General features: G+C 50.4%; 1 protein-coding gene across 3 annotated transcripts in view; it reads right to left on the bottom strand.

Annotated features, from left to right (window-relative positions):
• Positions 1-23,171, bottom strand: part of KIAA0513 (KIAA0513 ortholog) — a 62,509-nt gene extending 39,338 nt beyond the window's left edge. Inside the window, exon 1 of one of the 3 annotated variants that reach the window (XM_010355620.2) lies at positions 23,038-23,171. The gene's annotated coding sequence lies outside the window, so the exon portion shown is untranslated. Of the gene's footprint in view, positions 1-869; positions 945-23,037 lie in introns of those variants that run through there. The other 2 variants (XM_010355621.2, XM_030924856.1) reach the window with 2 other exon arrangements.
• Positions 23,172-24,486: the final 1,315 nt, after the last annotated feature.

Below are 24,486 nucleotides of genomic sequence, written 5' to 3' on the forward strand. Positions count from 1 at the left end.
GTGAGCCCTCTGTTCAAGAGCCACTAGTGTCTGTCCCCACCCACCCATGACACCTGCCATCTCTGGCTGGGGCCCAAGGCGCTCTGCAATCCGGAGCTGCTTGAAGCTGCCCACGCAGTTCTGCAGGGAGCAAGGACAGAGGGGACGTGGCCACCGGGGAAAGCAACCTCACAGAAGTACTCGGTGTTGGTGTCCTCAAGAAAGAACTTCTGCCCTCATCAGGCTGCTTTTCCCTCCCTCTCCCGCTCACACACACCCTGCGCCTTTCTTTGCTGAGGCCTTCTTCACTTCCCCCCCACTACCCACCTCCTTCTGGGCTGTGGCCAACCCAAAACCTGCCCCTCAATGCGGAGAAATCGGAAGACTGTTACTGTGTTCCACTGTTTTCTACAGGTCGTTTGTGGTCTTCTGAAATCCTCCCTTATCTGGTTGATACATATTTAACAATATTTGATTAGTATTATTATCATCACTAGTATAATTTAGAGACAGAGTCTTGCTCTGTCACCCAGGTTAGGGTGCAGTGGCACAATCTTGGCTCACCGCAGCCTTCAGCTCCTGGACTCAAGCTACCCTCCCACCTCAGCCCGCCAAAGCGCTGGGATTACAGGTGTGAGCCAGCGCATCCAGCTTGAGAAAGTCTTTCAACAAAGCAAGAATCATATAAAAGCTTTGTTTTTTGAGAAAAAGTGGGGGGAAAGAGAGAGAGAGAGAGATCTGCTTTGAGATGCTAAATTCTTTATCAAGTCCAGATCCAATTGTGCAGCATAAGGCTCTGCACGTGGGTGACTACCTGGACACAGACACTTGATATCATGGATTAAAGACTATTGACTCTTAGAAACCCCTTTCCACGTCTCCATCCATACCTTTCTGACACTCCCCGTGGAAAGGATAGGCTCATGTGCTGACGGTCGGAGCCTTCATCTCAACCTGGAAGGTGGGGTGGCTGTGGAGGGCTTCCCTCCTCCCTCTGCAAGGGGCACATGGAAAGACGGGTGAGGGCATTAGGGGATGGGCTCCAGAGGCCCACAGGATCCTGCATATCAGGCGCTTCTGCTCACTCTCACCTAATTATTCAGCCTTTACTTTATTCCTGACTTCCTCATTTCTTTGTTTCATCCAGATTTTTCTGTTTAAGGCCTTTAAAACACATCTTCTGGTTTCCTTATGGTTCTGGTTTCCTTATGGTTACTCCACAGGGAGTCAGCACCGCCCCTGCCACCCTGCCCTGCCCACTGAAAGTGGCTAAAAGGCTAGACAGGCACACAGAGGAGCTGCTGATGCCTGTGAGAATCGACCAGCAGCAGGCAGAAGGGGGTTGAAGAGCCAGAATTTGAAGCGCCACCAAGGCTGCAGTGAGTCTACCATGTCCCTGACCCTGGTATCCCCAGCCTGGACTAAATAAAACTCGATACCCAGAAGCGAGCAAGAGGGTGCCCGGGGGCTCCAGGATAAGCCTCTAACAGGAAAGGGGTCACCTGGTTCTGAGACAGTGGGCCAGATCCCTGGGTTTTTTCCTTTCTCCCTGTCTCTCTGGTGCCCTGGTGCCCAGGAAATTCCACAGCGGCAGTGGTGGCAACAGTGACAGCACCAGCAGAGGGGTCAGCCGGCAGGGGTCTGAGCTCTGAGGGAGGGAACCTTCCTTTCCAGCTAGAGGAACGGTGGTCCAAAATGGGTGAAAAACCTGCTGGCTTTTTTCTCTGTGTCCTCTTCTTGCTTGGCCACAAAAGTAAGCTCAGTCACGGGAGAAGCGTGGCACAGCTGATAACTGAAACCCTGCCTCCTGGCTGAAGGGGTGAAGACAGGAGGCCCAGGAAACCGGAAAGTGCTCGGGAGATTGCAGAAAGGGAGGAGCTGGGGAAAACAACTCCATCAAGTTGTTACGAGCTCCTGGGCTCAGCCCTGAGCGAGGCATAAGTAAACAGAGCCCGCAAGCACAGACCCTGAGCACTGAAGCACGCCCGGGGCCCACGCAGGCCATGGAGTGCTACACAGTGGACAGATCTGAAGAGCGGGCAAAGGCTTGGAAAACGGCACCAAAACCCACAGCAGAATGGTAGGGACTGAGAACCTGAGCCCAAGCTGGTAGAGTGCCTGCTAAAACCAAGGCACCAACAACTTTCCAGAGGCCTGAATCAAGAACCATAGTTTCCTAACGTAATATTCAGGACCAGGCCGGGCACGGTGGCTCAAGCCTGTAATCCCAGCACTTTGGGAGGCCAAGACGGGCGGATCACGAGGTCAGGAGATCGAGACCATCCTGGCTAACACGGTGAAACCCCGTCTCTACTAAAAAATACAAAAAACTAGCCGGGCGAGGTGGCGGGCGCCTGTAGTCCCAGCTACTGGGGAGGCTGAGGCAGGAGAATGGCGTAAACCCGGGAGGCGGAGCTTGCAGTGAGCTGAGATCCGGCCACTGTACTCGAGCCTGGGCGACAGAGCGAGACTCCGTCTCAAAAAAAAAAAAAAAAAAAAAAAAAAAAAAAAAAAAAAAAAAAAAAAAATATTCAGGACCAATCCAGAACGTTCAGGACCAATTCAGAATGTTTAGGACCAATCCAGAATGTTCAGGACCAATCAAGAACCACTCAGCATACAAAGAAGCTGAATATCCTCAACTCGCATAGGAAAAGATGATCAACAGCTTATCTGAGCTAACAGAGACATTGGAATTAGCTGACAGACTCCACAGCAGCTACTATAAAAAACCTGGCCAGGCGTGGTGGCTCACGCCTGTAATCCCAGTACTTTGGGAGGCTGAGGTGGGTGGATCACAGGTCAGGAGATCGAGACCATCCTAACACGGTGAAACCCCGTCTCTACTAAAAATACAAAAAATTAGCCGGGCATGGTGGTGGGCGCCTGTAGTCCCAGCTGCTGCGGAGGCTGAGGCAGGAGAATGACGTGAACCTGGGAGGCAGAGCTTGCAGTGAGCTGAGATCGCGCCTGGGCAACAGAGCGAGACTCCATCTCAAAAAAAAAAAAAAAAAAAAAAAAAACCCTCCAAGAAGTAAGGAGCGGTATTCTTGACATAAAGGGAATGATCAAAAGTCTCAGGAAAGAAATAGAAGGTATAAAGGAGAACCAAATGGAACACTTAGAACTAAACATACAGTAACAGAAATTGTAAAAACCCACTAGATAGGCTCAATGGCAGAATGAAGATGACAAAGGGAAGAGTCAGTGAACATGAAGAGAACCCGGGGCTGCACACCCTTCCTGACAAGCACATTCTGGACCTAGGTTCCCTCTCAGTGTGTGTCACCAGCAGACCTCGAAGGATGGCACCAGCCTACAGACAGGGCGTCCATCTGCAGAAGGAAAGGGATTCTTTCTTGTGAGAATGAGGAACACGAAATATAACCGAGGGGGACTAGAAATGACGAAGGCAGAGCAGATGGGCCTCCACTGGGCTGATGCTGGTTGGCAGTGGGCTGAGCATCAGCTTACGTGGGAAAGGAGGTGGGAGAATTTAGGGAGTTCGCAATATCAGAGCCCCGAGTTTTTCCATGATTCTTCAACCTCTGTAAGGAGAAAGGTGTCACGGGCATGTAGAAAGCACTGCGGGTCAGGTAAGATGTTTGTTTTTAAGCTGCACAGAATAAGAAACTGCTAAGAGAATAGCCATGAGTGAAAGATGCAGCTGCACAGCCGAGAAAGACACGGCATGTGGTAAGAAAGACTTCACAAGAGACAGCCCCAAAGGGTTGGCTCCTACTCGGCCCTCTACATCCAGCTCAAACAGCCATAGACCAAGGGAAGGGCTATAGCAGCTCCCTCAATGCGCAAAGGCAGAATGCAGGCAAAATCAAGGGCAACGCCCCAGCTCATTTCCAGGGGCTGTGGCACGCCCCACCCCCTGAGACATTTCCTGTGACCCTTCCTCGGGTGGCTGTCCCTTTGAGATGCACATTATCGGTGGTTGCTGTCATCTGCCTAGCCCTGCAGGAGCACAGCCATGGGACTAGAATAAGTACAGAAAGTCCAAGCCAGATGGACAGATGGAAGTGGGCTACTCGCTGGAGCTCCGCAAACCCTTGCAAGGTGCCCGCTGGTGCAGAAGGTGGCACTCATCCACACAGCCTGCACGGGCTGAAGCAGAGGCCAATGCACAGGGCAGAACCTGGTGCCCTGCCTGGTGGCAACTTAGGACCACTGACTCTTCAAAATGAATCCCAATTCCAGGAATTCCATGTCATGTCCTTAAAACAAGGTCATTGGGGCCGGGGCCGGCAGCTCATGCCTGTAATCCAGAACTTTGGGAGGCAGAGGCAGGTGGATCATTGGAGGTCAGGAGTTCGAGACCAGCTTGGCTAACATAGTGAAACCCTATCTCTACTAAAAATATAAAAATTAGCTGGGCATGATGGCGGGTGCCTGTAATCCCAACTACTCAGGAGGCTGAGGCAGGAGAATCACTTGAACCCAGGAGGTGGAGGTGGCAGTGAGCCAAGATTGTGCCACTGCACTTCAGCCTGGGTGACAGAACAAGACTCTGTCACAAACAAACAAGGTCATCGGGCCTCTGCTTAAGTATCAAATATAAGGATCCTCCAAAGAACAGTGAGTGCTTGACCATAAATCAGCCCTGATCAGCTGAAACCAGGCATGTGCGGCAGCCCGGCCTCCCGTTCACCTGCCCTTTCATGGCACAGAGATGTCTAGAAACGCATCTGACTGCTACAGACCATTGACATGATGAGGGACAGATGCTTTCTTTTCTATTTTATTTTTATTTATTACTTTTTTTTTTTTGAGACAGGGTCTCGCTCTGCTGCCTGGGCTGGAGTGCAGTGGCGCAATCTCGGTTCACTGCAAGCTCCAGCTCCCAGGTTCACGCCATTCTCCTGCCTCAGCCTCCTGAGTAGCTGGGACTACAGGTGCCCGCCACCACGCCTGGCTAATTTTTTTGTATTTTTAGTAGAGATGGGGTTTCACCGTGTTAGCCAGGATGGTCTTGATCTCCTGACCTTGTGATCTGCCTGCCTTGGCTTCCCAAAGTGCTGGGATTACAGGCGTGAGCCACCGCACCCGGCCGGATGCCTTCTTAAGAGGAAGATTACTGGCTTAGCACGGTGGCTCATGCCTGTAATTCCAGCACTTTGGGAGGTCGAGACAGGCGGATTACGAGGTCAGGAGTTCGAGACCAGCCTAGCCTGGCCAACAAGGTGAAATCCCGTCTCTACAAAAAACACAGAAATTAGCCAGGTGTGGTGGTGCGTGCCTGTAGTCCCAGCTACTCAGGAGGCTGAGGCAGAAGAACTGCCTGATCCTGGGAGGCAGAGGTTGCAGTGAGCTGAGATCGCACCATTGCACTCCAGCCCAGGTGACAGAGGGAGACTCTGTCTCAAAAAAAAAAAAGAGGAGCACTACTTTGTGGTGGTAGATGGACAGAGACTATGTTTCCAGGACAGCAGGGATCACTTCGAACCCCAAGAAAGGAAACATTGTCAACGTATCCCCCTCTGGGATACTATGAGGGACCTGATTTCTGAGTCACCTCGCTAAACACTATGACCTGCCCTAGATGACACAGGGGACACTTGCTGTGCCTTCCTGGGGACCAGAGTCCCTGCACACGCAGTGGGCACCACCGGTTCACCTCCCCTCAGTTGCAAACCAGTACGACTGACCCAGTGTCTTCACTGTTGACGGGACAGGGCCCAAGCCACAGAGAACTTCATGAGTGACTACAGAAGGAAAAGATAAGGCGGGCTTCCTTCCTTCTGTCCTACTGAGGTTTTTAAGAAACAGAGATGGAAAACCGTTCACGTCAGTCTACAAACAAGAAGATTCAAGTAAAGCATTTCTTTTCTTTTCTTTTCTTTTCTTTTTGAGACGGAGTTTTGCTCTCGTTGCCCAGGCTGGAGTGCAGTGGCGCGATCTCCGCTCACCACAACCTCTGCCTCCTGGGTTCAAGATTCTCCTGCCTCAGCTTCCCGAGTAGCTGGGATTACAGGCATGCGCCACCACGCCCGATTAATTTTGTATTTTTAGTAGAGATGGGGTTTCTCAATGTTAGTCAGGCTGGTCTTGAACTCCCGACTTCAGGTGATCCGCCTGCCTTGGTCTGCCAAAGTGCTGGGATTACAGGCATGAGCCACCACACCCGGCCTCAAGTAAGGCATTTCAATCCATTAAACATCATTTCCTGGCTGGGCATGGTGGCTCACACCTGTAATCCCAGCACTTTGGGAGGCTGAGGTGGGTGGATCACTTGAGGTCAGGAGTTCAAGACCAACCTGGCTAACATGGTAAAATCTCAGCCCTGCTAAAAATACAAAAAGTTAGTTGGGCGTGGTGGTGCATGCCTGTAGTCCCAGCTACTCAAGAGGCTGTGGCATGAGAATTGCTTGAACCCAGGAGGCAGAGGTTGCAGTGAGCTGAGATGGTGCCACTGCACTCCAGCCTGGGTGACAGAGTGAGACTGTCTCAAAAAACAACAACAACAACAACAACCACCACCACCACCACCACCAAGCAGCAACAGGCTCCAAATACTGTCATCTCATGCCCTGTTTGAGACGGATGCCTCACCAATGTGCACCACAGATGGGGGCTGGAGGTTATTTCAGTGCACAGGTGTGTATGGTGTGTACCTGGGTAAAAGAATTTGCTTGCCAGGTTTGTGCTTTCAGTTGTAGCTGGGGGCAGTAAATGGAGTTGTTTTAGTAGGTCCTCACAAGGAATAACTACACAGCTGTTTTTCCAAGTGCTACTGTACCTATCAAAACGACTATTTAAAAAGTATTTTTATACACTGCTAGTCTAAAATTGTATTTTGGCTTGTGTCTGTTATGACATATTAGCAAATGTAAAGAATTATCTTTCCCACTACTTGTTTATAAACCTCATAGTTGTTAAAAATAAATAAAGATGTGTATCCCACTCATTATAGAAGTTATACACAATCACAGTTTTCTAAAAATTTTCTTTCCTTAAAAACTTATATTTGAATAAAAGGATGGCACTTTCAGACATTTCAAAAGTCTCTGCTCCTCCCTCTCAGGGAATCTCAGAAGCCTGCCTGGCTCCGAGTGCCACGGTGTGGCCTGACGAATGCCCTGCAGAGAGGCCAAGCCGACCGCTGCCTGCTGCTGCCTCTGTGCATGGCACTGCTGGGAGGGAGCCATGCTGGTCTGGACTGTTCTTTTCCACAACACTCAGTATTACCATTATTCACTACTTTTTGATAATGACATAATAACTATAACTCACATTTACTGTATATTCCCTACATACCAGACACTAATTATCTGATTTCATTCTCCAGTAACATATGAGCTAAAACTATTATCCCCACTTCATGGAGAAAGAAACTTCAAGTCTTGGCCGGGCGCGGGGACTCAAGCCTGTCATCCCAGCACTGTGGGAGGCCGAGGCGGGCGGATCACGGGGTCAGGAGATCGAGACCATCCCGGCTAACACGGTGAAACCCCGTCTCTACTACAAAATACAAAAAACTAGCCGGGCGCGGCGGCTCACGCCTGTCATCCCAGCACTGTGGGAGGCCGAGGCGGGCGGATCACGAGGTCAGGAGATCGAGACCATCCCGGCTAACACGGTGAAACCCCGTCTCTACTACAAAATACAAAAAACTAGCCGGGCGAGGTGGCGGCGCCTGTAGTCCCAGCTACTCGGGAGGCTGAGGCAGGAGAATGGCGTGAACCCGGGAGGCGGAGCTTGCAGTGAGCTGAGATCCGGCCACTGCACTCCAGCCCGGGCGACACAGCCAGACTCCATCTCAAAAAAAGAGAAACTTCAAGGCTTAAAAGGGTTAAACAGTTGCCTAAGGCTACAGAGCAAAGATGGAAGTGTCTAGATAAACCCACGCAGAGCGGGAGTCCACAGCCTTACAATATTTCGGGTATGGACAAGGACCCTGTCCCCTATTTGCTCATTTGGGGGATAGATAAGGACCCTTCACATAGCTGCAGTACAGCGGGGTGGATTAACTCTCCCTCTACCAAGAGCCATGGGAAAAGGCTCAACCTACAGGTCTCCTCATTTGGAAGACACACAGGCCACATGTGATTAGCAATTTGATATCCCATCCAAAGCATCTGAACTTCCCTAGTTCCCACTTTAGTAGGGACTGACTAACAAGGAGGGCTTAGCACTTTTCACCCATAAATGCTGGGCTTTCACAGAAGTTACTCGCTGCCAAAAGAAAAGAGTTGAAGGTTATTAAAATAATTATAAGAGAATAAAGGATGTTTGCAAAGAAGTGGGAACAAAACAGCTATGCACTAATTAATTCTAGACTTTGTGTTACTCAAATAAAATCCCAGGATGTCAGGGTTACATGAGACTTCAGGCTTCTGGCAAATGGGTAGGGGCTTGGCAGACAGATAAAGAAGGGATAGGAGTGAGCAGCGCAGGGGGCAAAGGCTCGGATTCCCGGGAATTGTTTTAAGAGCGGGACACTGAAGCCCAGAGAGTGAAGTGGCAAGGTGAAGCTGTATCCCCAAAGTCAAGTGGCGCTTTCCTCAGATGGGTCTAGAACCCCCACTTTGCACCTACCGTGTCACCAGCTGGAAACACAGAGAACCAGGGGAACCCAGGGTCCCTCCCGCCCCGGGGGGCTTGTCACCTCTCTTCTCAGTGCCAGGTCTGCGAATTTCACCACCTGAGGCTGAAGAGGACAGCTGCTGTCTCTGTGCCCTTCTCCTTTCCTTATAGATGGAGGCAGTGCCCGAGGAGAGGTCAAAGGTGTTACTTTGACGAGTTCAAGCCATTCACTTGGCAACCATCTTTCAGCCCCTACCAAGTACTAGAACTGTGATAAATCCTAGGAAAGAAAGACGGATAGGACACGACCCTTCCTTTCCCAAGCACAATCCAGAGATGCACACAGGAAAGATGACAGCCATGTGCCACGCGCTCTGACTCCAGAAGGCAGATGCCAGGAGGAGCCCAGGAGCAGAACTACACTCTGCCTGGGGCGGTTTTCAAGGGCTGCGTTCTTTGGGTGAAATCTGGTAGAAGCCTGAGCCTGCCAGTCATATAACGGAAGATATTCCGGACAGAGGAAACAGTTGGCGTGAAGCGACAGGCGTGAGGTGGTTTGCTATCCCCCACATGGCTAATTCAGACTGATTCCGACCTAGTTGGAGAGTTGGGAAGGATTAAAAAAATACTGCCTAGTCTAGCACAACTTCAGTTTCTATTTGGAAGTACTCCCCAAAACCCTAAAACTGAAACATATATAATCAACCACTTTTCTACCCATAATAAAACAGGAGCTGAATTCTTATTTAGGGGACCTTAATATATAACAAGAATTAAAATACATCTCATTCTGCACTCTAGTCCTGCTTTGCAATATGCAAATGCATTTTTGAGGAGCCTGGAAATGGTGGAGTTGGCAGATGTTTACTTGCATGTGAGTGAAAAGAAAGACGTTTCTGTGCTGTTTTGCCTCAAGGGTATCTAAATAGGTTCCAAGGACTGCTTTAAGTGTATTGATCCACAGTTCCCAAGGCACATGCTTCTCTAGATGGCTTCTCTGCAAAATTCTCATCTGTAGTTTACAAGTGGAGCCAATTTTCTTTCATCTCAAACGCTTTGGCTGCAGGCAGCTCCCATTTGGTCTGTGCTTTTAGGAAAAGCAATGATAGATTGGGGAGGGTTTAACCTAAACGGAGAGAAGGGAATGAAAAGATGGGGCCTGCGTGGAACCTCTCAAGTTTCCTGAAGTTAAAAACCTTCCCGACATTACCAGAGGCAATACCAAGACAGCAACAAATGTGTAGCTGCGATGATTGGCAGTGGAGTTTTTTTTTTTTGAGACAGAGTCTCGCTGTGTCACCCAGGCTGGAGTGCAGTGGTGTGACCTCAGCTCACTGCAACCTCTGCCTCCCGGGTTCAAGCGATCCTCCTACCTCAGCCTCCCAAGTAGTTGGGATTACAGGTGTGAGCCACCACGCCCAGCCAACAATGGGGTTTTTTGACAAAGGCACTCTTAACATTTGAGCTGGGTCATTCCTTGTGGTGGGGGCTGTCCTTGCACTATAGGATGCCTGAGGCACTCCCGGCCCCCACCCACTAGATGCCAGAAGGACCCCTGGGTTGTCACAACTGCAAATGTCTCCAGTTGAAAATTCCTGATCTACATTAACTCCAAGCAACAGCTTCAAAGCATCTCAATCTCTGCACTTGCTTCCTGTTAAAAACCCTCCTATGGCCGGGCACAGCGGCTCACGCCTGTAATTCCAGCACTTTGGGAGGCTGAGGCAGGCGGATCACCTGAGGTCAGGAGTTCGAGACTAGCCTGGCCAACATGGTGAAACCCTGTCTCTACTACAAATACAAAATTAGCCAGGCGTGGTAGCGCATGCCTGTAATCCCAGCTACTGAGGAGGCCGAGGCAGGAGAATAGCTTGAACCCGGGAGGTGGAGGGTATAGTGAGTCAAGATAGCGCCACTGTACTCCAGCCTGGGTGACACAGTGAGATCCATCTCAAAAAAAGGAAAAAAAAGAATAAAGAAAACCTTTCTTTCTTTCTTTCTTTGGTATCACCATCATCCAAAAAAAAAAACAACCCAAAAAAGAGTAATCATGCCAGCAGTGGTGGCTTACACCTGTAATCCCAATATTTTGGGAGGCTGAGGCAGGGGGATCACCTGAGGTCAGGAGTTCAAGACCAGCCTGGCCAACGTGGCGAAACCCCATTGCTACAAAAAATACAAAACTTAGCCAGGCATGGTGGCGCATGTCTGTATGCCCATTTACACAGGAGGCTGAGGTGGGAGTATCACTTGAGCCCAGGAATTCAAGACCAGCATGGGCAACACAGCAAAACCCCATCTATAAAAAAAACAAATAAAAGTAGCTGGGCGTGGTGGCACATGCCCTACAGTCTCAGTTACTCAGGAGGTTGAGGCAGGAGGATCACTTCATCCCAGGAGGTTGAGGCTGCAGTGAGCCCTTATCATGCAACTGCACTCCAGCCTGGGCAACACAGTGAGACCCTGCCTCAAAAAAATAAAAAAGAGTAATCATACAGACCTTTGATGATACATAAGTCCCTACATAAAACAGTGTTCTGTGTTACGAGGAACCTTGTGACATTAAATGGCCCAGGTTAAAATAGGCTCCCAATGGCACTGACTACTCTGTGGCCTCTAGAGCAGCAGGAGAATTGAGGGTTTGTGTTTGGCCTCCGTCCACTCCACCAGTCAACAAGTATTACTGAACATCTACAGTGCACCAGGCATTGCTCTGGGTGAGAGAGACAAAGGCCTGGCCCTCAGGGAGCTTATGTGCTAGTCAGAGAGCAAAAAAGCAAACAAAAGATATCATAGCCATCATCTGTGCTATGAATAAAAAATGTCACTAATAGGTCAGAGCTGTGCTGCCCACTGTGGTAGCTGCTGGCCACATGTGGCCCTTGAGCCCATAAATGTGCTTGTTCAAGCTGTGACCTGCTGACCACACCAGATTTCAGACTTTGGGCAGAAAAGAGAAGGTAAACTATCTTATTAATAATTTTTATATAGATTACATGTAGAAATAATAATATTTTGGACATATTGGTATTGGGTTACATAGAATAATAGAATCTATTAACAAGAAATTCTTTTTTTTTTTTTTTTTGAGCCTGACTCTGGCTCTGTTGCCCAGTCTGGAATGCAGTGGCACAATCTCGGCTCACTGCAACCTCCGCCTCCCAGGTTCAAGTGATTCTCCTGTCTCAGCCTCCCGAGTAGCTGGGATTACAGGTGCCCACCACCATGCCCAGCTATCTTGTCTTTTTAGTAGAGACAGAGTTTCACTGTGTTGGTCAGGCTGGTCTTGAACTCCTGACCTCAAGTGATCCACCCACCTCGGCCTCCCAAAGTGCTGGGATTATAGGCATGAGCCACTGCACCCGGCCAATTAAAAAATAGATTATACTGCTAGATATCCTTACTTGTTTAAGGTGGCTGCTAGATTTAAAATCACACATGTGGTGCGTCTTGCATTTCTGCTGGACTGTGCTGGGTTAGGGAAGGTAGCTGGCAGCAAGTAGCACCTTCAGCCTGAGAAAGCAGGGAGGTCACTACGATCCGGAGGCCATGGGGCCCAGCCCAGGGAAGAGGCAAACCCAATGCTCTTCAAGGGCATGGACCTGGGCCATTCTATCCATAGCGACGCAGTTTGGTCCAGTGGGATGCACAGAGGTGGTGTGGAAGGAGCTGAGGGTGAGAGGGCTGCAGGGACTTGTAGGCCAAGTTACAGACTTGGGAATACATCCCAGGAGCAACTGGAGGGTTTAAACCTGGGGAATGCCATAACCTCGATTTTGGAAAGATGCTGCACTCTGGCCACTGTGTGGAGAGTGGACTGGCATGCTAGCAAGAACAGATGCAGGACCACAGGTGGGAGGCGCTGCCTCATGGGGCCCCTCCGCTCTTGGCCACTCCAGCTCACTTTAGAGGGTTCCCTGGAGGAGGGAGAGAGGATGTGAGACATGCTACTTCTTTCCCACAGCATAGATGACTTTGTTAATTCTACTTCCATTAAATTTCTGATTATGTAGAATATCGCTTCCTTCCACAAGAGCAGACTCGGAAAGTGTTTTTTATTATCCAAATTGGGCCTTGGGATTCTAGGAGTGATGTTGTTTTGTGTAATGAAGTTCAACATAATCTGCCTCTCACTGAGTAGAGTGGGGATTCGACTAGTTTTACTTTATTATCGGATTTTCTATTCCCTTCCAACCACTGCAAATTAAGTTTTTTAAAAATGATGGGGAGGGAGTCTTAGGTTTGACAGTGACACATGGACACTGCTTTGGTCTCATTTCATTCTTTTATTTCATTCTCGATACTTGCTATTCACTCAGAATGTGGTTCTCTTCCCTCATGAGGCTTCCACCCCTCCTTTCATGGCCCCATTTTATATCCCAGCGTCTAGCGTCCTAGGTTCACCCGACATCCCCTAACTCAAGGATGTCAGCGTCACAGTGGCCGTCCACACGCACTGACTCTGGCATTTTCCATTTGTTCCACTATTTCTAGATTCTCATTTTCCCTTAGCTCATTGGTCACTTTTGCCACTGAGTCATCTGCTTGTGAGTCATGCCTGGCTATGATGTAAAGGCCAGGAAAATGTCTCCAAACACACCTGGCAGAGAAAAGGATGTCACTGAAGAAGATGGTCTGTCAGGCACATGCTTTCCTACATGGACTCAGTCATGAAGAGAAAAAAATCCCCTTCTCTCTCCTTTCCTTCTTCTAATTTACCATCCCCATCAGCCTTGGCTAGAAACTACTCCTACAGAGCAATGGGTCCTGGCCATTCATTTCTGATATTTAGAGGCAGGAGAACATTTCTGGAGTAAGGCCAGAAACCCTGCAAGAATGAAAGCAGGATTTTCTCAAGTCAGGTTCTTCCTATTGAGCGAGGCGGACCTCACACACACACTGCCGCTGCATCACTTTCCTTCTGGGAGCTATGAAGATCCCGTGTCACACAGAGACCACCGAACTGTGTGTGAAATAAGGAAAGGTGGGAGCTGTCCCAGGGGAGGCGGGGCTGGGCAGGTGTGACCACATGCAGTGTGGTGCCCTGGACTGGATCCTGAAACAGAAAGAGGACAGTACAGGCACACTGTGGCAGTCAAGCAAGGTCTATGGCGTAATATGTAAGCACACCCAGGAGGGCTACTGCCCGCTCGTCCACCCCACAATCAAAGGCTCCATCTGCAAGAGGGCAGATGGAGACGAGTGCAGAGGGCCAGAAGGCACCGGCACTCTTTCCCAGTACCAGACAATCACTAAAAACGTCTACAGTAGAAAGGAACAGAGCACGGACACATGCTACGACAGTGACGAACTAAAAATGAATCTAGTTTACGAAATGTCCAGAACAGGTGAATCCACGGAGACAAAAACTGGATTAGTGGTTGTCAGAGGCCAGACTGGGAGGTGGGGGCAGAGACTGCAAATGTGAAAGGGGTTTCGTTGATGGGATGATGGAAATGTTCTGAAATTAGATTATGATGAAGGTTGCACCACTCAGTAAAACTACTAAGAATCACTAAATTGTACAATTGAAATGGGAAAATGTTATGATATCTAAAACATACTCAACAAGCTGTTAAAGAACAAACAAAGAAGGAGGAAAGAAGCCTGTTGAAACACTCTACGCAGGCCAGGTGTGGTGGCTCATGCCTGTAATCCCAGTATTTTGGGAGGCCAGGGCGGGAGGATTGCTTGAGCCGAAAAGTGCAAGACCAGCCCAGGCAACATAGCAAGATCCCATTTCTTTCTTTCTTTTTTTTTTTTTTGAGACAGAGTCTTGCTCTGTTGCTCAGGCTGGAGTGCAGTGGCAGGATCTCAGTTCACTGCAAGCTCTGCCTCCCAGCTTCACACCATTCTCCTGCCTCAACCTCCCGAGTAGCTGGGACTACAGGTGCCTGCCACCACGCTTGGCTAATTTTTCTGTATTTTTTTAGTAGAGATGGGGTTTCACCGTGTTAGCCAGGATAGTCTCGATCTCTTGACCTTGTGATCCGCCCACCTTGACCTCCCAAAGTGCTGGGATTACAGCTGTGAGCCACCGCGCCCAGCCAAGATCCTATTTTTACTAAAAATAAAAAATAAAAATAAATTAGCCAGGCATGGTGGTGCATGCCTGTAGTCCTAGCTACTTGGCAGGCTGAGGTGGAAGGATCACTCGAGCCTGGGAGGTCGAGGCTGCAGTGAGCGGTGGTTGCACCACTGCACTCCAGCCTGGACAACTGAGCAAGATCTCATCTCTAAAAACAAACAAACAAAAAACAAAACAAACATCGCAAGCAAAGTGAGGGAAGATTCTGACACTAGAAGACTTGAGGTCAAAGCCTTCCTTTTACAATCTGGGAGAGGAGGGTCCCCACAGAGCCGGGTGGACACCAGGGCTTCCTAAACCACCAGCTTCCTGTGCCACCAGCATTTCTTCATCACCTGCTCTGTGCTGGGCACTGGGCTAGGCCTGGGGAACGGAAAAACGAGCAGGACAACACAGGACTTGCAGAGCCACTTCTGACCTGCTCAGAGAGGAACGGGTGGTGAAGAGGGCAAGAGACAGGGGCCTGCCACGGACGGGGGACAGACCCAGCACCGCTGTGGCCCTGCTCTGAGAACCAGGGGCTCCGGGAAGATGTCCTGGTGCCTGGGGCTTTGAGAGCCAGGTGGAAATCAGAAGGCTGAGAGGAAGCAGGGTAGCTGACGGCTCAGCCTGGGGAAGGGGCAGAGGCAGGTGCACAGGTGCGAGGTGGGGCTTAGGGGCCTAGCGCCCTGCAGAGCACTAGTCTCCGGTGACAGGGGGTCTCAAAGGTGACCCGCACTCTGTCAGGAGAGGCGGCACAGGGGAGAGGCAAAGAAACCCAGGCCCAGAGATAGGCTGCCCTGACCCACGTGCTGGCACTGCTCTTACACACTGTGTGATGGAGGCATGTTACTCCGCCTCTCTATGCCTCAGTTTTCTCACCTGTGAAATGGGGACAGTAACTGTGGCTACATTACACTGTTTTTGTGAGGGCTGAAGTGACAGCCCCATAAGGTACTGGGCACATAGCTGGGCGTGGACAGAGGAAACCCTAAAAATATGAGCCATAATAACAACCACACAATTTTTATACCTCAGCCACATAAGACAAACTGTCTCCGTCACTTTCCTTCCAGGGAGTCCTCTGTACTCACCCCGGACACGGCAAACCCTACCCAGTGAAGTCTAAGGCACAAGACTATGAAAACCACTCCATAAATAAAAGCACTTTCCCCACACTCTTGCCCCACATTTAACTGTACAGACTCATTTCTGCTAAGCACCTTCCTTCCCCAGATAAACTCCTTGGCAGGAGTACAGCCATCAGCATTTTTTTTTTTTTTTTGGAGATGGAGTTTCCCTCTTGTCGCCCAGGCTGGAGTGCAATGGTGTGATCTCAGCTCACTGCAACCTCCACCTCCCGGGTTCAAGCGATTCTCCTGCCTCAGCCTCCTTAGTAGCTGGGCTTACAGGAACCCATAACCACGCCTGGCTAATTTTTGTATTTTTAGTAAGAGAGAGGGTTTCACCATGTTGGCCAAGCTGGTCTCGAACTCCTGACCTCCAGTGACCTCGGCCTCCCAAAGTGCTGGGATTTCAGGCATCAGCCACCGCGCCTAGTCTCATCAGCTCTTAACGGGGGAAACAAGTCATCTGTCATCACAGATGGGCTGTGGCGAGGTTGGAGGAAGGATGGATTGAGGGGAGGGATGGCGAGCATGACCCATGTGGTGAGAGGGATGAAGGTAATTGGGGACATTAAAAGGATATCAGATCTCTGGAAGGAGACACAAGAAATGGGCAGTAACGCCACTGGGGAGGGTCACCGGGAAGCGGCGGGGGCAGGGAGGGACAAACTACGACATCTTTCTGTATCATCTGAATTTGGTGCCATCTGCACATATTACTCAGTCAAAAATAAAAACAAATAAAGACAGGGGCATATTGGGTATCTAGGTGACAGATCCAGGAATTGAGGCATCTCCAGCTGCAGGTGCCAGTCACCAGAGAAGTCAGCTGGCACCAGTCCTGCTCTACCTTTCCCCCACCCCTGCCCCCACCCCCAGCCCAAAGGGAGAAAAGTTGCTCTGTGAACTCCCTGAGGGCTCATCCTTGGTCCCATCTGAGACGCAGAAGCCCAGAGCTCTGGAGGCCTTGGGAAACAGCCCTTCCAAATTACACTCGGGAGGAGGCTTCTACACACGCCACCGCCTCTGGGAAGCATTGCCTAAGTGGGAGGGCACCGTATTCAGCCGCGCCATTTATTTCACTGCTGGACGCCGATGAGCTGTTCCTCCACTACAAGGACCAGTGCAGCAAAACGCAAAGGAAGGGAATCATCTCTCTGGGTCCCTGCAGAGTGCATCGGAGAAACCCAGCATCCTGACCTGAAGCAGTGGTGGCGTCCCTGCCGGGAAGGGTAAAGAAGCTGTGGGCTCTGCAATCAGAAGTGAGGAGATTCTCACTGTCAGGAGCTGCACGGCCTTGGGCAGGTCGCTGGATTGCTCGCCCTCTTCATGGCGAAGCACAATGGTCAGCACTCGACTCCCAAATCGTAAGGATCATGAATGCTTCTCGTAAAAACGTCCACATCCCTGTCATTATCCCTAAAAATAACCGAGCACCTCCTGCCAATTTTTCCCTTTAAAACGTCACTGCATCTTGATGCTGGAAGGCATTACGGATTGAATTTAGGCGCCCCCACCCCTGCAACCCCTGGACCCAAAAGATATGTTGAGGTCCTAACCCAGGGAACCTGTGAACTTAATTGAAAATAGGGTCTCTGTGGGGCTGGGCAGATTGGTCACATCTGTAATCCCAGCATTTTGGGAGGCCGAGGTGGGCAGATCACGAGGTCAGGAGATTGCGATCATCCTGGCTAACACAGTGAAACCCCATCTCTACTAAAAATACAAAAAATTAGCCAGGCGTGGTGGCAAGTGCCTGTAGTCCCAGCTACTGGGGAGGCTGAGGCAGGAGAATGGCGTTAACCTGGGAGGCGGAGCTTGCAGTGAGCCAAGATCACACCACTGCACTCCAGTCTAGGCGACAGAGCGAGACACTGTGTCAAAAAAAAAAAAAAAGAAAAAAAAGAAAAGAAAAGAAAATAGGGTTTCTGTGGATGTAATTAGTTGAGTGGAGGTCATCCCACAACTTGGGAGGCCGAGGTAGGAGGATCACTTGAGGTCAGGGGTTCAAGACCAGCCTGGCCAACATGGCGAAACCCCATCTCTACCAAAAATACAAAAATTAGCCAGGCGTAGTGGCATGCACCTGTAAACCCAGCTACATGGGAGGCTGAGGCATGGGAGGCGGTAGTTGCAGTGAGCTGAGATCATGCCTTGCACTCCATCCCGGGCAACACAGACTCTGTCTCAAAAAAAGAGAAGGTCATAATGGAGTAGTGTGGACCCCAAGTCCAATCCCACTGGTGCCCTTTTAAGAGGAGAAGAGACGGCCAGGCGCCGTGGCTCAAGCCTGTAATCCCAGCACTTTGGGAGGCCGAGACGGGCGGATCACGAGGTCAGGAGATCAAGACCATCCTGGCTAACACGGTGAAACCCCGTCTCTACTAAAAAATACAAAAAACTAGCCGGGCGAGGTGGTGGGCACCTGCAGTCCCAGCTACTCCGGAGGCTGAGGCAGGAGAATGGTAGGAACCTGGGAGGCGGAGCTTGCAGTGAGCTGAGATCCAGCCACTGCACTCCAGCCTGGGCAACAGAGTGAGACTCCGTCTCAGAAAAAAATAAAAATAAAAATAAAATAAGAGGAGAAGAGACACAGACCCACAGGAGAAGACATGAAGTGGAGACAGACACAAAGGGACAAGGAGGCCATGTGACCACAGGGGCTGACCCTGCAGTGACGCAGATGCCAGTGAGGGGACATCACGGCTCACCGGCCACCAGCAGAAGCTGGGAGCAAGGCACAGAGTCTCTCTCTGAGTCCCCAAGAAGGAACCAGCCCTGTTGACACCTTAATTTTGGATTTCTGGTCTCCAGAACTGTGAGAATAAATTTCGGTTGCTTTAAGTCCCAGTGTGTAGTTCTTTGTGAGAGCACACCCGAGAGAAATAAAGGTGACCTGGCATTACTGTCTGTCTAGTGCCTGAATTCTCTTGCCCAATGGTCCACTAGCCAGGCTAGGTTTGACCGTCTCTAGTAAAAGTATTCTCCAATAAACGAGGTCATTTCTGATACTGTTATGAAGAAAATAAAACACTATAATATGACAGAGTGAGTGGACAGGGATCAGAGGAAAAGGAACATTATTCTGACTATTAGGAAAGGTGTCACTAAGGATGTGATATTGCAGCAGTGATGGGAACACCAGGAAGCTGGCCATGGAAAGGGGAGGAACAGCCCGTGCAAAGGCCCTGAGGCAGAGTCATTTTGGCACTCGCAAGGCACAGGAAGAAGGCAGGACCTTGGTGAGTGACAGCAGCAGTCGATGAAGCTGGAGAAACAGGCAGGGTCAGTCAGCACCTGTGCAGTTGCCCTAGTTGACCAAGGTCCTGGGAAGCTGCTGGAGACAGACATGATTTAACTCAGAGTTTTTAAACGACCACTCTCGCACAATCACGGTCTTAAAACTGAAGTCTGGGGTGCAGTGGTACAATCTCAGCTCATGGCAACCTCCACCTCTGGGTCTCAAGTGATCCTCCCACCCCAGCCTCCCTAGTAGCTGGGATTACAGGTTTGCACCACCACGCCTGCCTAATTTTTGTATATGTTTTGGTAGAGACGGGGTTTTGTCATGTTGCCCAGGCTGGTCTTGAACTCCTGGGCTCAGGTGATCCGCCTGCCTTGGCTACCACAAAGTGCTGGTATTCCAAGTGTAGCCACCACACCCAGCCAAGGCCAAGTCTTTCTATTACTTTTGTCCCTTGGTTCTTGGAACCCTGGGCTTAATAAATCACAGTTCCCAAGCTTCTCCAGGCTTACGTCTAATTCATTCACCACTGTAGCAGTTTCCAATGAATATGCTTATTTTTTTCTACACCGTTTATTACATGTGATGTTCAGAAAAGAACACAATGTTCTAAGCATGGAGTAGACTAGCACTGTCCCCTGTTTCATTCCAGACCTATACTTCTGTTCATGTGCCCGGGATTGCCTTGGCTTTCCATTGTTTTATACCACTGACTTGCCGAAACATTTATCGGCCAACCTCCCCCGATGTCCTCTTTGTGATGCCAGATTTAGAAAGTGGGATTAAAACTTGTTCTTCCCTCGTGAGAACAACTACGCCTTGTTGGGGTTTTTTTCTTTTTTTGAGATGGAATCTTTCTTTGTCACCTAGGCTGGAGTGCAGTGGCGCAATCTTGGCTCACTGCAACCTCCACTTCCTGCGTTAAAGTGATTCTGCCTCAGCCAGGATGCCAGGATTACACGTACCCGCCACCATGCCCAGCTAATTTTTGTATTTTTAGTAGAGACGGGGTTTCTTAACACGGGAAACCCGTGTTAAGAAGCTACTAAGGAGGCTGGGTGCGGTGGCTCAAGCTTGTAATCCCAGCACTTTGGGAGGCCGAGACGGGCGGATCACGAGGTCAGGAGATCGAGACTATCCTGGCTAATACGGTGAAACCCCGTCTCTACTAAAAACTACAAAAAACTAGCCGGGCGACGAGGCGGGCGCCTGTAGTCCCAGCTACTTGGGAGGCTGAGGCAGGAGAATGGTGTGAACCCAGGAGGCGGGGCTTGCAGTGAGCTGAGATCCGGCCACTGCACTCCAGCCTGGGCGGCAGAGCCAGACTCCGTCTCAAAAAAAAAAAAAAAAAAAAAGAAGCTACTAAGGAGATGTTGCCCAAGCTGTTCTTGAACTCCTGACCTCAGGTAATCCACCTGCCTCAGCCTCCCAAAGTGCTGGAATTACAGGAAAACGATAGCCACCGCGCCCGGCCCTATGGCTTATTTTTTTTTTAAGTGTCACCATAATGCATACAATGCCACATATAAAAAACGGTTTAGAATAAACAAAGTTACTGGGTCAGCTCCCTAGGTTTCACAACCACCGCATTTCTCTTTCGGGTGGAGGACAAGGAAAACGATTCTAGCAGGCTGCCCGAGAACTGCATGCTCTCTTGCCTCACACAGCTGAAGACACCTGGGCTATGTGGAAACACAGAGACTTAAGCAAAAGACGCTCTTTGAAATCATACTTCCTATTGGATTTCTCAAGGACGTCTAAATAAATCTGAGTCCATGCAGACTACCTCAAGCTTGGGGCGGGGGCAGGGGTGCTGCGGCGGACTCGGTAAGCCGGACAGGTGGTGGAAGAGAAGGATGTTTTGCAAGCCTCTGAGGACCCCTCGTGTGAGGCACAATCCACCCGGATCTGCCCCACTTCCCATTCCACAGAGTGGTAAGCGCTGCTATATCCACTGTCAGATGGCTGGGTTGATCACTTCACTGTGCTCCCAGTAGCAAAGTGACCCTGGGCAAGTCACTCAGCCTCAGTTTCCTCATCTGTGACATGGGAACGGTAACAAACCCATCCTGATTACCAAGCTTATAATGAAGATCAGCCAAGAGCCTGCGTGGGAAAACCCTTGTGAAGTATGAAAGTGAGGGTCATTATTTTGGACAATAGGGTTTTTACTCCTGCCTTTGCATGTCTTTCCTGCTGCTGGTTGACTTCTCATGACTTTTTTAAAAAACTGCTCCAGGCTGCTTTTGGTGTTTCTTTTAACCTGATTACTTTTGCTTTATGAGAGAAAGGAGGGAGAAGGTGGGAGGAGAGAGAGGCATGCAGCATGACTCATCCCACCCCAAACCCTTCCTGGGGACTGTCCTAAAAGATGCTCCTCAGAGCCACTGGGGCTACTATAAAGCAATTCACCTTTGAAGAAGCAGTTATTGTCATGAAAAGAGAGCCATAGCCAATATCTATGGAAATCCTCCACTTTCTGGGATTCAGCAGCAAATTATTTAAGGCTTGTGATTTACTCCGTCACCAAGTGGCTTCTCACTGCCTTTGGCTGTTACATCTCAAATAACGCAAACCAACCTTCACACTAACTGACACGTCCCATACAAAAGGCAAACACTGCCAGAAACGTCAGAATGTAACCCAGAAAGGCTAGTGATGATCTGATCGTGAAGGCTGCCTACATGTGAGTCCCACGCCATCTTCATCTCTTTAATGGAAAAAGAAAATCTCATGAGTCAACTTTTTCATTGCGAGCCAATCTCAATAGCCTTTCGTCCCGTGCTTCAAAGGCGTAAGCAGTCCTATATCTGAACAAAGTGGAAATAAAAACAAGTGACAGCCAAAAAGAGACACTGAACAATGGAGAACATACGCTTCCCAGGAGAAATGGGGGGAAGACAGGAAGGAACGCTCACATGCAATATAACCCACACCTTTTCCTTTGCACGATTCGGTGTTAAGCATCTCTCTGCCCTGCTTTTAGGTTGAGGGAGGGGGTTGCCTCTAAGGAAATGAATCTGAAACATCAACATCAAGTCGCAGCCTGGTTAAAGCAGCCTTGGCCCTGACAGCTGTCAGCCTGCCTCTAACACTGACTCACCACAGCCACTACCTCCACGTCAGGGGCGCCTCACCTGTGCCAGATCAGAGGCTGTTCCTGCACAATCTGGAGGCTGGGACTCATGCCTGGCCCCTAACTAGAGAGGACGAGGACCTGGCTGGTGCCCCTGCAAAGTCTTTTTTTCCTCTTCCCCTTTTCATCTTCCCACGTCTAATCAACCTGCAACCCAGGGAAGCACAAACCCAGGACAAGGGCGGGGATGGGGGGCACGCACCCAGCTCCAGAACACTCAATTCTGCCCTTTCCAAGATCCTCTAAACGTGTTCAATTCCACCTGATCCAGCGGTCCTAAACTGAGCTGCTAAAACCGCATTTCCATTGCTATGCTCTCTGCAATCCTCCCCTTTGCTCACTGGCCCATCAAGAGCAGAGGGAAGAGGCAGAATGGACAGGGGTGGCCACCCAGGCCAGGAAGCCCCTTTCTCTCACCCCACCCTGCTAGCCCCGGGAGCGGTGAGGCGGCAACTTCATCACGCCTCAAACACGCACGATTCGCCAATGTCTTTACCCCCTGGGTCCCTGCACCCTCTCCCCAGAATGCCTTTGCAGGAGTCCGGGGTTTCGTCTTCCCCCAAGACTGGGACACCAGCTCCATCCCAAAGCCACCTGCTGCCACCATCTGCCCCGGGTTTGGGGGCGCCTCCTCCCGGCAGCGGCCCGGGTTGCACTCATTCATCGGCGTCCGCACTGCCCCTCCGCCCATGGGCTCCCGGCGACCTTCCCCTATTCCCTTTGCCTCCCAGCAGGCTAGGAGGCCGCGGAGAACCGCGGCCTGAGCCCCGGGCCGCGAGGCCCCGCCCCCGCCTACCCCGCGGACCCCTCCTCCCTCCTCGCGCCCCTGCCCCACGGCGCTCCCAGCTGTCACCCCTCGCAGACCCCCGTCCCGGGTCCCCGCCGTCCCTCCCGGGTCATTCTTCCCCTCACGAGCCTGTCAGGCCAGCCTGAGGCCGCCCCACCGCACCTCTCACCGCGGGCACACAGCGAAGCGAACCGGCGCCGTCGGACTCCGCGGCTGCGGCGACTGCGCCGCCCGCGAGCAGCCGGGTCCTTTCCCGATGCCGCGGCACGAGCTGTCAGTCAACCGGACGTGCCCGCCTCCAGCCCCTTCTGCGCAGGCGAGAGACGGGTCGTGCCCTCCCCTCCCAGGAGGGGCGGCCCATGGTTGGTGTCACGTGACAGGGCGGAGCCTGCGGGGCCCGAGGCCTGCCCTGCTCCGTGGGTGCGCGCCCGGGGATACCTGGATCCTTGCTTGCTGTTCCTAGAGGCTGGGTGTTCTCGGGCTCTGGGAGGAGTGGGTGGGGCAGGCCCTGTGCGTACAGGTGAGTGGGTTATTTCATGATTTTGTTGGGGGCATGAGAAGCGCCAGCAGGGAGCTAGGAAATACCGTCTGATTCTAGTTTCCTGGCCCTGGGTTTCCCTACCTTTAAAACAAGCGTGGCAGTTAACCCGCCCTATCCCCTAGTTACGGTGAAGGCATGACATTAACCAACATACCTTTAAAATTCGTCCAGCGAGGCTTTGAGCCGGAGCTAAAAATAATAATAATAAATAAATGATATAATTTTTTTTTTTAATTTTACAAAAGAAAAATCTCCGGCGAGGATACATGGTATGGAAGAGCAATCGGAGGCCAATATATTTCTTAAAACGGGGCATCTTTGAGACTGGTAGATTCCATCTCAGCTGCTCCATAAATTCTAGGCCAGTCGGCATCTTTTCAGCAAATACAATAAACACAACGTTCAGGCCATTCAGTTTCTTCTATGTCTCCTCAATTAAAACAAAAAAACGTTGTTTAAATAGAAGTGCTGCCTTTGGACGCCTTTTTAGTTGTGGAGGAAGTATGGAAACATAAACTGACAGCCCCTCCCTAGTAATTTGGGGATTATGTCAAACTCGACTCCAGCACCTAGCAAAGTGGAGAATCTGGTTCTGGAGTATTAACTGACACCTCGAATTTTCTGAAGATGTTTGTACAACTACATTCCAGGGCTATAATGCTCCTTCTGGTAGCTCCTTAAATGAAGTGATCAAGCCCTGTCTCTAAAGAAATGCAATGATATCTGAAATAGAGCTGAATGTCAATTTTAGAAAACGGTGGGTTTTCTGAAATTGTGGGAGTTATGCAGGAGAAACAAGTTCTACCACTTAAGAGAAAAGATGGCATATGGATTGATGATCAAGTATCTGTCCCACACCCCAAGCAGAAGTGATAGTCCTTGGAAAGATGTAGACTTGAACTGTAGACTCCTTGGGAAAGTTTAAGGGAACACATGAAGAAAAAAGCTGGGAGCTGCAGTGCCCTGAGGATTATGGAGTCTTCAGCACTGTAGCTCCTTCTGGTTCATTCCAGATTTGTTTGACCAACTGGGTGTGGCCACCATGCATGTGAAGCTGGAACTCAGGGCGT

Source organism: Rhinopithecus roxellana, chromosome 20 (genome assembly GCF_007565055.1).
Source record: "Rhinopithecus roxellana isolate Shanxi Qingling chromosome 20, ASM756505v1, whole genome shotgun sequence".
Taxonomy (NCBI): domain Eukaryota; kingdom Metazoa; phylum Chordata; class Mammalia; order Primates; family Cercopithecidae; genus Rhinopithecus; species Rhinopithecus roxellana.